Here is a 12424-nt window from a genome sequence, read left to right as displayed (position 1 = left end):
ATATGGACTTTGATGTCTTTGTATGTATATGACTGTTCTTGTTTGTTCTTTTTTCTTTATAATAAACCTGTAGTTTTAGCCACTAAAGGATTGGCTGGCAGCGTGGTATTTTGGATAAGATCCAAACGTATGCTGACCTGGTGATGTGGTTGACCCTTTGGGGTCAGAAGAACATTTTGTATATGTGAGCAGGGTTTAAAATAACTTCTCACTGTACAGGACCTAGATGCTGATTGGGAGCCAGAGACTGGAATGCAATGAAGGGGGCTGGCTGATTTTCTTTTTGCTTGATAACCAGTGTGGGGGATCAGAGGCACAGTTTGTGACTGGTTGGGGAGTTTAACTTCAGCGTTACCCACCAGTCTTGGAAGTATCTACTCTCCCTTTTGCAGCCTGCCCTGACCTTGGCATTTCCAGTGAGGGCTACCCCAGGCATCACACCCACTACTCTTACTACAGCATGTCCTGTTAGTATTTCATGGTTTTACAAGTTACTCCAATGCCAAGAACAAGCAGGGCTTCATTTTGTGAACCTCTCTAAGACCCATCTTGCCTCAATTATAAAGCACAACCCGGTGAAACCGCAAAGATTTTGTTCACGAGACTCAAATGCCATTTTTAAAGTATATGGAAACTTTATGTGAAGTCTGATGCACTCAACCACATGTTCTTATTACACAGTTTCAATGGAGAGGCCATAGTATGGGCATCAAAGACTTGTTGAGAACCCTTTGGCTTATTAGATAAGAAGCTATCACTGCTCTTGAGAACAAAGGAGGTAGGCAGAGCAGCTAAAGAACCATGATTAGTGTGGGCTTGATTTGCCAGTGGTGGTAGGTTTAATTTTAGGCTGAGGATGTGAGGAGATGGCTGTGTAGATGATGTTGTTGAGCACCCTTTGCTTTAGGAAGCTGAACGTCATGTCCCAGCTTTAACAGAGGAAAATAAAACCTTAAAGGGAAATTAAAGATTGGATGGATGAGTAAATGAGACTATTCTAAATTAACAATGAATCAAGCCCAAGTGGATTACGTTACAACATTCCTGAGGAAGTAGCTGAGGAAAGACATTGTTTGGTGATTTAGATAATAGGGGACAAGAGGTGGGCTTTGTTAGTTACACAGTATAACGTTATGTGTAGGAAGGAAGCCTGAAGAATTTCCCCCCATCTGAACTATCTTTCTCTGTTTCTGAAACTAGACTTCCGCTTCTCCTTAGTTTGCATCTCTCAAAACTGTTTGTTCGTTCTTTCCTAAGGGTGAGGCAGATCATTGAAATGCAGTTTGATGGTCTTTCCAGAGGCGTCTTTAAAAAAAAACCAAGATCCTGTATGTGTTACATCATTCTGAGGGAAATCTTGGTACTTTCCATAAGAATAGGGGTTTACCACAGTGTCTGATTAAAGTTTTTTTTGCTTTCATTCACTCTTTCGTAACAAGTACTTGCTTGGATGCTGTGTCCTCCACCCCAGATGAGGCTGTATTTCAGTGGTGCTACGTGTGCAAATCTGCAAGGAATGATTAGATTCTTTGGGGTGCAAGGTGCTATTTTTTACTAATTATAAAAATAACTTTCAAACTCAGGAATGTCATTTTTCTGTCACCTCACCTATACATGTATGGCTGCCATTGTCATTTTCAAACTAGGACTACAATATGCTGTTTACCTTAGGCCCACAATTTCAAGAGCTTTGTTCCGAAAAATTTGAAAAAGCTGCATTTTTTTTTCCCACCAGCTCTCCCTGTGCATCACTGCTGACAGCTTCCTGTCCCAATACCACTTTGGAGCCCACTAGTGAATGGATACTGCAGCTTCCTTACTGCGCACATAACTCAACCTCTCCTTCATATGGGCCTGAGCAGGTGGCCGGACTAGTGTCACTTCCAGACCTGTTTGGAAGAGTCGGAGGATAGATTGCTCTCTGACCATAGGAGGGGTGTGCTTCTCTTCCCAGTGACAGTGTTTTTTTTTCTTCTGTCTGTAATGCTGAGCATCCTTCTGTCTATTCTCACTTAGGAAGCAATTACCACAGTGTTCTGATACAGCCAAAATGAGAGGATTCATGGCCAGATCACCAAGACAGGTTTGATGCTATTTGTCACATTCATGTCCAGGAGAGTATTTAAAAACTGCACCTTCAGACCACTTCTCTCACTCCCTCCACCTCCCCCCACACCCTCATTTGTCCCATTCAGTTATCCATCATTGCCACACTCTTTTGTGTGGGGGTGAAGGGGTGTGGATCCTCCTTCGTAACAATGTGCTTACAGGGCACCTAAACATATTACAGATTTTCTCCCCCCACGGGCAGCAGGGGTGGGGGTGAATATTGGGCTGACCAATGAGTTGCAGAGTTTACTGCAGTTTGTTTTGCTAGTGTTCTCTATTTTTTTTGTCCTGTTTTAGCAAAAATTGCTGACCTTAACTTTCAAGCAATAGGTCAAAGGCACATTCTGGGTTTCCCCTAGAGAAGCTGAGGCAAATAAATTGCTGTTTACCAAAGAAGGAAATGTTACCTGGGCAAAAGAGAATCACTAGCTGGTCTATAGGAATAGACCCTGGCGTTCCACAAAACAAACTCTGCCCCACATCAACAGGTCTAGGGAACACACAGAAATTCTGGCATAAATGGAAGCCAGAATTTTTCTTACACTGTTCCTGCAGTAAATTGTGGATAGTGAAGCACTGGGTGAAAGTAACTTACAGGACTTACCGGTACTGCCGGAGTCCTGAGGGAGGCGTGGCCTCATCCGGAAGAGACATGGCCTCAAGATTTAAATCAACCAGGGGCTCCCAGCTGAAGAGGTGGCTGGGAGCCCCCCAGGGCTCAGGTGTAAATTAAAGGGCCCGGGGCTCCAGCCGCCGGGGGGAACCCCGAGCTTTGCGGGGCTGGGGCAGGGATTTAAAGGGCCCAGAGCTCCTGCTGTTGAGGGGAGCCCCGAGCCTTTAAATCTTGGCCCCAGCCCGGCCACCAGAGCCGCGGCCGGGATTCAAAGGGCTGTGGGCTGCCCGCAGTCATGGGCAGCCCAGAGCCCTTTCAATCCTTGTTGTGGAAGCCACTGGGGTCCAGCACGGCGTACTGGCTCTTGCCGGTACGCCATACCAGACCGGACCAGCTTACTTTCACCTCTGAAGCATCTACTGTGCAAGTACCGAGACCTTTGGTTAGTCCACCAGCTATATTCAACTGCCTGTTGCATAGAGGCGGGTATCCTTGTAGTGATGTGTATAGCTTATGAATTCTGATTGGTGTTACAAAGTTATTGTGGAATTGTTTATCAGGGACTGTCTGTATGAGGAATTCACAATTTACTGACGGGATGTAGCATGTCTCTGCTAGACCAGGGACGATAGATGATTGTTAACCCTTAATGGTCACCTGTTCAGGATATCTTTGGACAATGGGTTGGCTGAAGTTGGGAGACCTAGTTCCTCCAACATCTCTGCAGGGTGAGGGAATGGATAGCTCCGACCAGCAGAATAAAGAAGCCTTGGACAGGAACATGGTTTTTGTTATATCCTTGGGGGCAGCCGGTTTAGGAAGAAATCACTTGAGGCCATACAGCAGACAGCTAACAAAACTACCATTTTATTTACAGACACAGAGCTCACCCAACCGGCCGAAACCGGCTGGGCTATCCCCTAATAATCTAACTCAGTTGCCATAGGAACAAAAACCATGACAACCAAATACACAACAGTTTTATAGCAGGGGTGGCTGTTAAATGCAAGACTAGCCAAGGTTAGAGGAAAGCTAGCTGATCTAGAGAGGAGAAGAGGGTCCAAATTTCTGAAGAGAAGCCATGAGCTGCAGGAGAAGGATCCTGGACACCCCAGAGGATTCTGCCCAAGCCCAAAGAACTCTTCAGAGGGGTGAGGAAACAGGCAGGGAAATGTCTAGAGCTGTGTCTCTACTTTGCTAAGTAAAGAGCAATTGTGTTTAGAATCCTGTGCAAAGTCTGTTTGTCTGTTTGCTTTCATTGTTGCATGCCCCTGAAATAAGTCCAGAATACCCACAAGGTGGAATTCTGGGAAGAGGGGTGCGTTGGTACCAGGGGCAGGCAGACTGACTGCCGGGTCTCAACTATCAGAAGAGGGGGCTAGACAGACTCTCTATGCTCCTGGTGTGTGCCTGGACTTCGTTCAGACTCAGGAGACTTAAAGAGCACACGTGGCCCATTGAGATGTGTCCCAAACACAACAGCCTGGTCAGCGTCCAGCCCATGGGAACTCTACCAGGCTGCGGGTAAGTGACCGTTGTCACTTGTCTGAAGCAGATAAAGGATAACAAAAGACCAGCTTAGCCTTTATTCTATTATACATTTACATCCCCTTAAGGCCTCTTTATGCTGCTAGCGGGGAGCAAAGGGACCCTAGTGTAAATGAGAAGCAAACTCGAAGGGGACACAGTAAGGTTACTGGTAAGGTTACATGTTGACATAACAATGAGCAGAAATGGGAGGAAATATTTATAATCAAACTCACCAGAAATGTGTTTTCATTGACTAATTTTGATGGGATGAGGTTGACAGACTCCTCGGGACGATGCTTCTCTGGGCGTCACCAAAACAGCCAGCTGGATAGCTACCTACTTTGTTTTCCACTGCCCCTACCATCTGCTCAGGCCCTGGAATCCATTATCACACCTTTGGGCCTTCATTATGCTGATCCCAAAAGTTGTCCTGAGCAGACAGTCAGAGAGAGGGAACCAGATGATACCACCCTGTGACAATCACCGCCTCCATTTGCTTTGACTAATTCCTGAACACCTGGGATGGGAACCTGAATTCCCTGCTGCTATTCCCTCCTTGGTGCGCACTGGTGATTATACTGCTAAATTATAAACTGAAATGCAAAAAAGTCTGAGGTGATAGCTGCCTTTCTACATTCTGAAAAGGCCTATGACGTGCTATGGAGGGGAAGCTTATTGTACAAAGTAGGTGCAGTAGGGATGACAGAAATAAGGTAGGGGTGGATTAGAGAATTTTTGACTTAAAGGAGTGTGCAGGTCAGAGTTGGGAAAGTTGTGTTTAAAAACATACAATTTAAAAAATGGTGTACCACAGGGAAGTGTTATCAGGCCAATATTATTTAATATGATAAATGATCTCCCAAAATAAAGAAATGCGAGGTAGGTGTCACTTTGTGTGCAGATGATTGTGCTCTGTGTGTGAGGAGCAGAAATACTGAGGTGGGAGAAAAGAGAATCCGCAAAGCATCATGAGAGACTGAGGAAATGCAGGGGGTTTCAAGTTCTCCATTGCTAAAACCAGAGGACTGATCTTTACGAAGAGGAACATTACAAAGAAATGTAAACTCTGTGTGAATGGAGAACAAATAAGTAATCAAATTCTTAGGGGTAATATTTGATACTAAGTTACTTTGGAAAGACCATATAAACAATGTTAAAGATAAATGTACAGGAAGGATTAACCTGCTTAAAAGTCTTGTTGAGACTAATTGGGAGACAGATACGAAAGCAGAGCTGATAGTATACAGAGCCTTAATCAGACCAATTATTGACTATGGCTGCTAAGCTTTTGGATCAGCATCAAAATCAGAACTTAAATAATTAGATTTAATATAAGCCCAGGCACTACAAATTGTGCGCAGTGCATTTATTACAACACCTATATGCTCACTACAGATAGCTTCTAGTAAAATGCCAGTTACACTATGAATAAAACTACTGGGATTTACTTTCTGAGGTAAAGTTAATAGGAACCACAGTGATGAAAACACCAAACAAATATATGAGGATTGTTGAGAATTTGATAGGCAAACTATCTCACATGATGTGAGAACTCCACATGCCGTTTGAGTAAGTGTGGATGCAGGAGTTGAAAGGCAAGGAAAAACTGAACAAAGCCATAACTTTTAGACATGGGAAAATTAGTTACGGATGGCAAGTTGCATGACCAAACATGGATTTAGATGTACTTTATAAACTTAAGGGTATAAAAAGACAGTAGATATTAAAAATGAAGTGTACCAATATATAGATGAAAAGTGGTGTTGGTTTTGTCAAATGTATACAGATGGGTTGAAAAAAGAAAAAAACAGGAAGAGTAAGGATGGCATATTGTATACCAAAATTGGGAATTAGTACCTCATTATTTGACTGTCATGACAGTCAGAGTATCTCATTATGTAGCTGTCATGACAGCCAAACTAGTAGCAACAATGTTAGTGTTAAACTGAATCTGAGATGTAGGCCCAGCAGCAGCGGTCATTTTAAAAAATTCTGGTCTTAATGGTGATTAAAAAAAAAAGGGTATCTCAGTAGGTAGAAGTGATTTAATCAATGAAATTCTATTTCTAATAACAGAATTAGTGGAGATGGTGATACATGTAGCATTAGCTTGGATCCCAGTGCATATTGGGATAACGGGATACAAAATGGTAGCCAAAGTGGAGGAGAATGCTGTAAGAAATGGAAGGATTGACATAGTAGTAATAATCTTGACTAAACAAGAATTCAAAAGCCTAATACAGACAAATTTAAAAGAGGAATGGCCAAAAAATTGGATTAATGGTGAAAAAAGGAAGTTGGTGGGCTTTTTTTTTTTTAAACTTGTGCCCTAGAGTTAAGAATTATGACATACTTCAGGGCCTGAAGTGCTTTTGTTTTGAGTATTAACTGGCTGTTGTGCCCTAAACAAAAATCTTATTCAAATAAATGACACAAAGATGAACTAACTTCACTCTGTACAGTGGAAGAATCAATTGATCACCTTTTATGGGTGTGTCAGGGCTTTCATACAGAAGGGGAAAAGCTTGTTGAGGAATTCAAAAGTCTTAAGATAAAAAAAAACATTTTTTTAGTAAAAATATCAGGAAATGGAGTATTACTAAAAAGGCACTGATACATTACCTGAAAGACACAGGGCAGAGCGAGAGGATATAAACCACTAAGTAAGGAGGAATTATAGCTGGAAGTGGCTTGATTATTCAGTCAAGTCTGCTTTGCCATAGAAAAAGAGGCTGCAATGGAGGTAGTCTGCAGTAATTCCCTGGAAGAAGGGAGTTTTGGGCTGGTAAACTCCGAGAGATGGAGAGACCAGAAGATAAGAGCAGAGAAGCAGGATGGAGTCCAGAGGAAACAAATGGGTCAGGGTGCAAGCAGATATAGGCTCCCTGGATTGGAACCTGGAGTAATAGGGGAGCCCAGGTCCACCTTCCCACAAGCCACTGAGGAAGTGGCACAGTCTCGGCAGTAGACCAGAAGACTGCCTAAGGGTACGTCTACACTACGGGACTATTCCGAATTTGCATAAACCTGTTTTGTAAAACAGATTTTATAAAATCGAGTGCGCGCGGCCACACTAAACACATTAAATCGGTGGTGTGCGTCCATGGTCCGAGGCTAGCGTCGATTTCTGGAGCGTTGCACTGTGGGTAGCTATCCCGTAGCTATCCCATAGTTCCCGCAGCCTCCCCCGCCCCTTGGCATTTCCGGGTTGAGATCCCAGTGCCTGATGGGGCAAAAATCATTGTCGCGTGTGGTTCTGGGTACAGCCTCACCCCTCCCTCCCTGAGCAGCAGACAACCGTTTCGCGCCTTTTTTGCTTGGTGAACCGTGCAGACGCCATAGCACAGCAAGCATGGACCCTGCTCAGCTCCATACCGCAATCGTGGATGTTTTAAACACCTCGCGCACTCTCGTGCAGTATATGCTGAACCAGGACCTTCGAACCGAGGCGAGTAAGAGGCGGATACGGCAGCGCGGCGATGACAGTGATGAGGACGTGGACACAGAATTATCTCAAACCGCGGGCCCCGGCGCTTTGGAGATCCTGATGGTAATGGGGCAGATTCTATCCATTGAACGCCGATTTTGGGCCCGGGAAACAAGCACTGACTGGTGGGACCGCATTGTGTTGCAGGTGTGGGACGATTCCCAGTGGCTGCGAAACTTTCGCATGCGTAAGGGCACTTTCATGGAACTTTGTGACTTGCTTGCCCCTGCCCTGAAACGCCATAATACCAAGATGAGAGCAGCCCTCACAGTAGAGAAGCGAGTGGCGATAGCCCTGTGGAAGCTTGCAACGCCAGACAGCTACCGGTCAGTCGGGAATCAATTTGGAGTTGGAAAATCTACTGTGGGGGCTGCTGTGATGCAAGTAGCCAAAGCAATCACTAAGCTGCTGCTACGAAAGGTTGTGACTCTGGGAAACGTGCAGGCCATAGTGGATGGCTTTGCTGCAATGGGATTCCCTAACTGTGGGGGGGCGATAGATGGAACCCATATCCCTATCTTGGCACCGCAGCACCAGGGCACCCAGTACGTAAACCGGAAGGGGTACTTTTCAATGGTGCTGCAAGCACTGGTGGATCACAAGGGACGTTTCACAAACATCCACGCGGGATGGCCAGGGAGGGTTCATGACGCTCGCGTATTCAGAAGCACTACTCTGTTTAAACGGCTGCAGCAAGGGACTTACTTCCCAGACCAGAAAATAACAGTTGGGGATGTTGAAATGCCTGTCGTTATCCTGGGGGACCCAGCCTACCCCTTGATGCCATGGCTCATGAAGCCATACACAGGCAGCCTGGACAGTGGTCAGGATCTGTTCAATTACAGGCTGAGCAAGTGCAGAATGGTGGTGGAATGTGCATTTGGCCGTTTAAAGGCGCGCTGGCGCACATTACTGACTCGCTCAGACCTCAGCCAAACCAATGTCCCCTATGTTATTGCTGCTTGCTGTATTCTCCACAATCTCTGTGAGAGTAAGGGGGAGACCTTTATAGCGGGGTGGGAGGCTGAGGCAAATCACCTGGCCGCTGATTACGCGCAGCCAGACACCAGGGAGATTAGAAGAGCACACCAGGAAGCGGTGCGCATCAGAGAAGCTTTGAAAACGAGCTTCATCAATGGCCAGGGTACAGTGTGACTGCTGTGTTTGTTGATGAACACCCAACCCCCTTGATTGACTCAGTCCCTGTAAGCAACTCCCCCTCCCCCTTCGAGTACAGCTTACTTATGCAAATAAAGTCACTCTCATTTAAAAAGCATGAATTCTTTATTGATTCATTATAAAAAGAGGGAGAGAAGTAAGGGTGTGCTTTGGGAGGAGGAAAGGAGGGATGGAGAAGGCCATTAAAAAATAATTCAGAGTAACGGCATCCTTCTGGTTGGGCTGTCCACGGGGGTGGAGTGGGCGGGTGCACGGAGCCTCCCCCCATGCGTTCTTACACGTCTGGGTGAGGAGGCTAAGGAACATGGTGAGGGGGGAGGGTGGTTATACAGGGGCTGCAGCGGCACTCTGTGATCCTGCTGCCGTTCCTGAAGCTCCACAAGACGCCGGAGCATGTCAGTTTGATCACGCAGCAGCCCCAGAGTTGCATCCCGCCACCGCTGATCTTCCTGCCGCCACCGCTGATTTTCCTGCCGGTCTTCCTGCCGCCACCTCTCATCTCGGTTGTCCCTCCTGTCCTCACGTTCATCCCTCCTGTCCTCACGTTCACTGGCCTCTTTCCTGTAATTTGAAACCACGTCCTTCCACTCATTCAGATGAGCTCTTTCATTGCGTGTAACTTCCATAATATCCGAGAACATCTCATCTCGCGTCTTCTTTTTCCTCCGCCTTATCTGTGCTAGCCTTTGGGATGGAGGAGGGACGCTTGAAAAATTTGCAGCTGCATGAGGGAGATAAATATTTAGAAAGATACATTTTACAGAACAATGGTTATACTCTTTCACAGTGAAAAGCACTATTCACCTTACATAGCACATGTGATTTCCCTACAAGGTCGCATTTTTCATCTTAATAGTGACTGCTTGCATCTCTGGGGTTACAGATCTCAGACACAGGTCCAGGCATCAGGATTCAGCTTGCATGCGGCCATGGTAAGCCACTGTCTCAGTGATTTACCCCTCCCCCCCAACGCATGGCTAATACCACGCTAGCTCCCTGCTAATCAACAACCTTCCCCCTCCCCCCCACCCACTGCTTGTCCGGTAGCTGTGGGATGATCGCCTCGCCGGTGACCAAACAGAAAAGATCATCGGCATTTCACTCCTCCCCTCCCCCCGCTTCGCTACGTGCAGGAAAGTGTTTTTTTTAAGCTGCTGCATTCCACGAACCCAGTAGAAAAATGGCCACCCCCCTTACTTAAATTCCTGATTTTTAACCAGGTTATCCTGAACGATATCACTTTGCTGAGGATAACAGAACAAGATAAAGAGCGGATGCTTCTTGAATGCCAGCAGTCACCGGGACCATACGCTGCGATGCTTTGCCACGCAATGATACCTGATTACTTGCTACATGCATGGCATGGTAAAGTGTCCTACCATGGTGGGCGGAACAAGGATGCCTTGCCCAGAAACCTTCTGTAAAGGCTTCTGGAGTACCTACAGGAGCGCTTCATCGAGATGTCCCTGGAGGATTTCCTCTCAATCCCCGGACATGTTAACAAACTTTTCTAAGTAACTATACTGTCTGCGAATGCATCCCAAGTCCTCTGGGCAAATCAATCATTAAAAAAGGCTTGCTTAAAAAACACTGTTTGCTATTTGCAAAGGTACACTCACCAGAGCTCCCTTCCAGGGCGTCATTCTCTGGAATAGTTGCTTGTGAGGGCTGGGAGCAGGGTAATTCCGTCAGGGTGATAAAAAGCTCCTGGCTGCTGGGGTTCACGGAGTGCTGTGTGCTCTCTGCGAGGTCTTCCTCTTCTTCTTCCTCTTCATCTTCCCCGTCTGCATAATCCTCAGACATGGCAGAGATTACAACCCCCACCTCGGAATCCACGGTCAGGGGTGGGGTACTTGTGGCGCAGCCCCCTAAAATTGCATGCAGCTCATCATAGAAGCGGCATGTTTTTCGACCTGCCCCGGACCTTCCGTTTGCTTCTTTGGTTTTCTGGTAGGCTTGTCTGAGCTCCTTAACTTTCACTCTGCACTGCACGGAGTCCCTGCTGTGGCCTTTATCCATCATAGCCTTAGAAATTCTTTCAAATACTTTTTCATTTCGTCTTTTGGAACGCAGTTCTGTTAGCACTGAATCATCTCCCCATATAGCGATCAGATCCATTACCTCCCGAGCGGTCCATGCTGGGGCTCTTTTTCGATTCTCAGGAGACTGCATTGTTAACTGTGCTGATGAGCTGTGCGTGGTCACCTGTGCTGATGAGATGAGATCTCCACGCTGGGGAAGCAGGAAATGAATTTCAAAAGTTCGCGGGGCTTTTCCTGTCTACCTGGCCAGTGCATCCGAGTTGAGAATGCTGTCCAGAGCGGTCAGTGGTGCACTGTGGGATAGCTCCCGGAGGCCAATACCGTCGATTGCGGCCACACTAACCCTATTCCGATATGTTAATACCGATATTAGCGCTACTCCTCTCGTCGGGCAGGAGTACAGAAACCGATTTAAAGAGCCATTAAAATCGATATAAGGTGCCTCCTAGTGTGGACGGTTGTGGCGTTAAATCGGTTTTAGGCTCCTAAAACCGATTTAAACGCCTAGTGTAGACCAGGCCTGAGACAGATCATCCAGTGGGACTTTGATACCCCGGAAGGGGAGGACTATAGTGACCTGGCCGGAGGTCTGAGTCATGAAGGAGTACTTGAAGTTCTAGAGAGAGAGAGAGAGGACCATGCTGTGAGGAAAAGGGCATTGGACCTGGAAGGAGCTAATCACCTAGGCAGCCAGGAGGAGGTGCCCTGGTGGTGCGTGAAGCCTGTTGCACTGTAAACAATGCTTTTAGCCCAATTCCAGTTCAATCTTGTCAGCTTTCAGAGTGTTCTGTGCCTGTGATTTTCCCAACAGCTAGTTTGCAAGAAAGAGAGACTGAGACAGAAGTTGGATTTTCTGTTCTTTATTTTGTGTGTGTGTGTTCCTCCCTCAGCTCCCTATCCATCATCCCATTGCCCCGGGCCCCCACTGCCTCTCTTTCCAACCCCCTACCCAGGGCTTAATGTGCCCTGGGGCTTGCAGAGAAAAGTGATATTAACAAACATACAAGTATCACTTTTCACAGCATTGAGTCCGCAAAAAAAGTCACCTACATAAATAAATTACAATGATTTGGATTTGTATATATGCATATTTATTTGTTGTTCCTAAAGTTAATTAAGTATTTTAGTAAAAAGTGTCAGTGCGGCCACCAGCAAGAGGCTACCAAAAAATTTGGTGTGAGAACCTCTATTGACTTTTACTCAAGAACAGTTGCTACCACATTTAATACCATAAAAAAACCTATTAAACAAGGTATTTTCCCCTAGGAAACACTCTGTATAACAGGAAAAGGAGTAAGAAAAATTGTTAAAATAGGTTTTTACTTAACTATTTGAGCTTCAAATGCTTTAATTGTGTTCTTTGTGTTAATAAACAGTATTTGGTTATAATGGGAGTCACCAGCGATATTTTGTCTCAGAACTGTGGACCACAATTAATTGTTTGATGTTGTAAACATTCCATTC

Source organism: Mauremys mutica, chromosome 17 (genome assembly GCF_020497125.1).
Source record: "Mauremys mutica isolate MM-2020 ecotype Southern chromosome 17, ASM2049712v1, whole genome shotgun sequence".
Classification (NCBI taxonomy): domain Eukaryota; kingdom Metazoa; phylum Chordata; order Testudines; family Geoemydidae; genus Mauremys; species Mauremys mutica.
Note: the sequence above shows the minus strand (reverse complement) of the source record.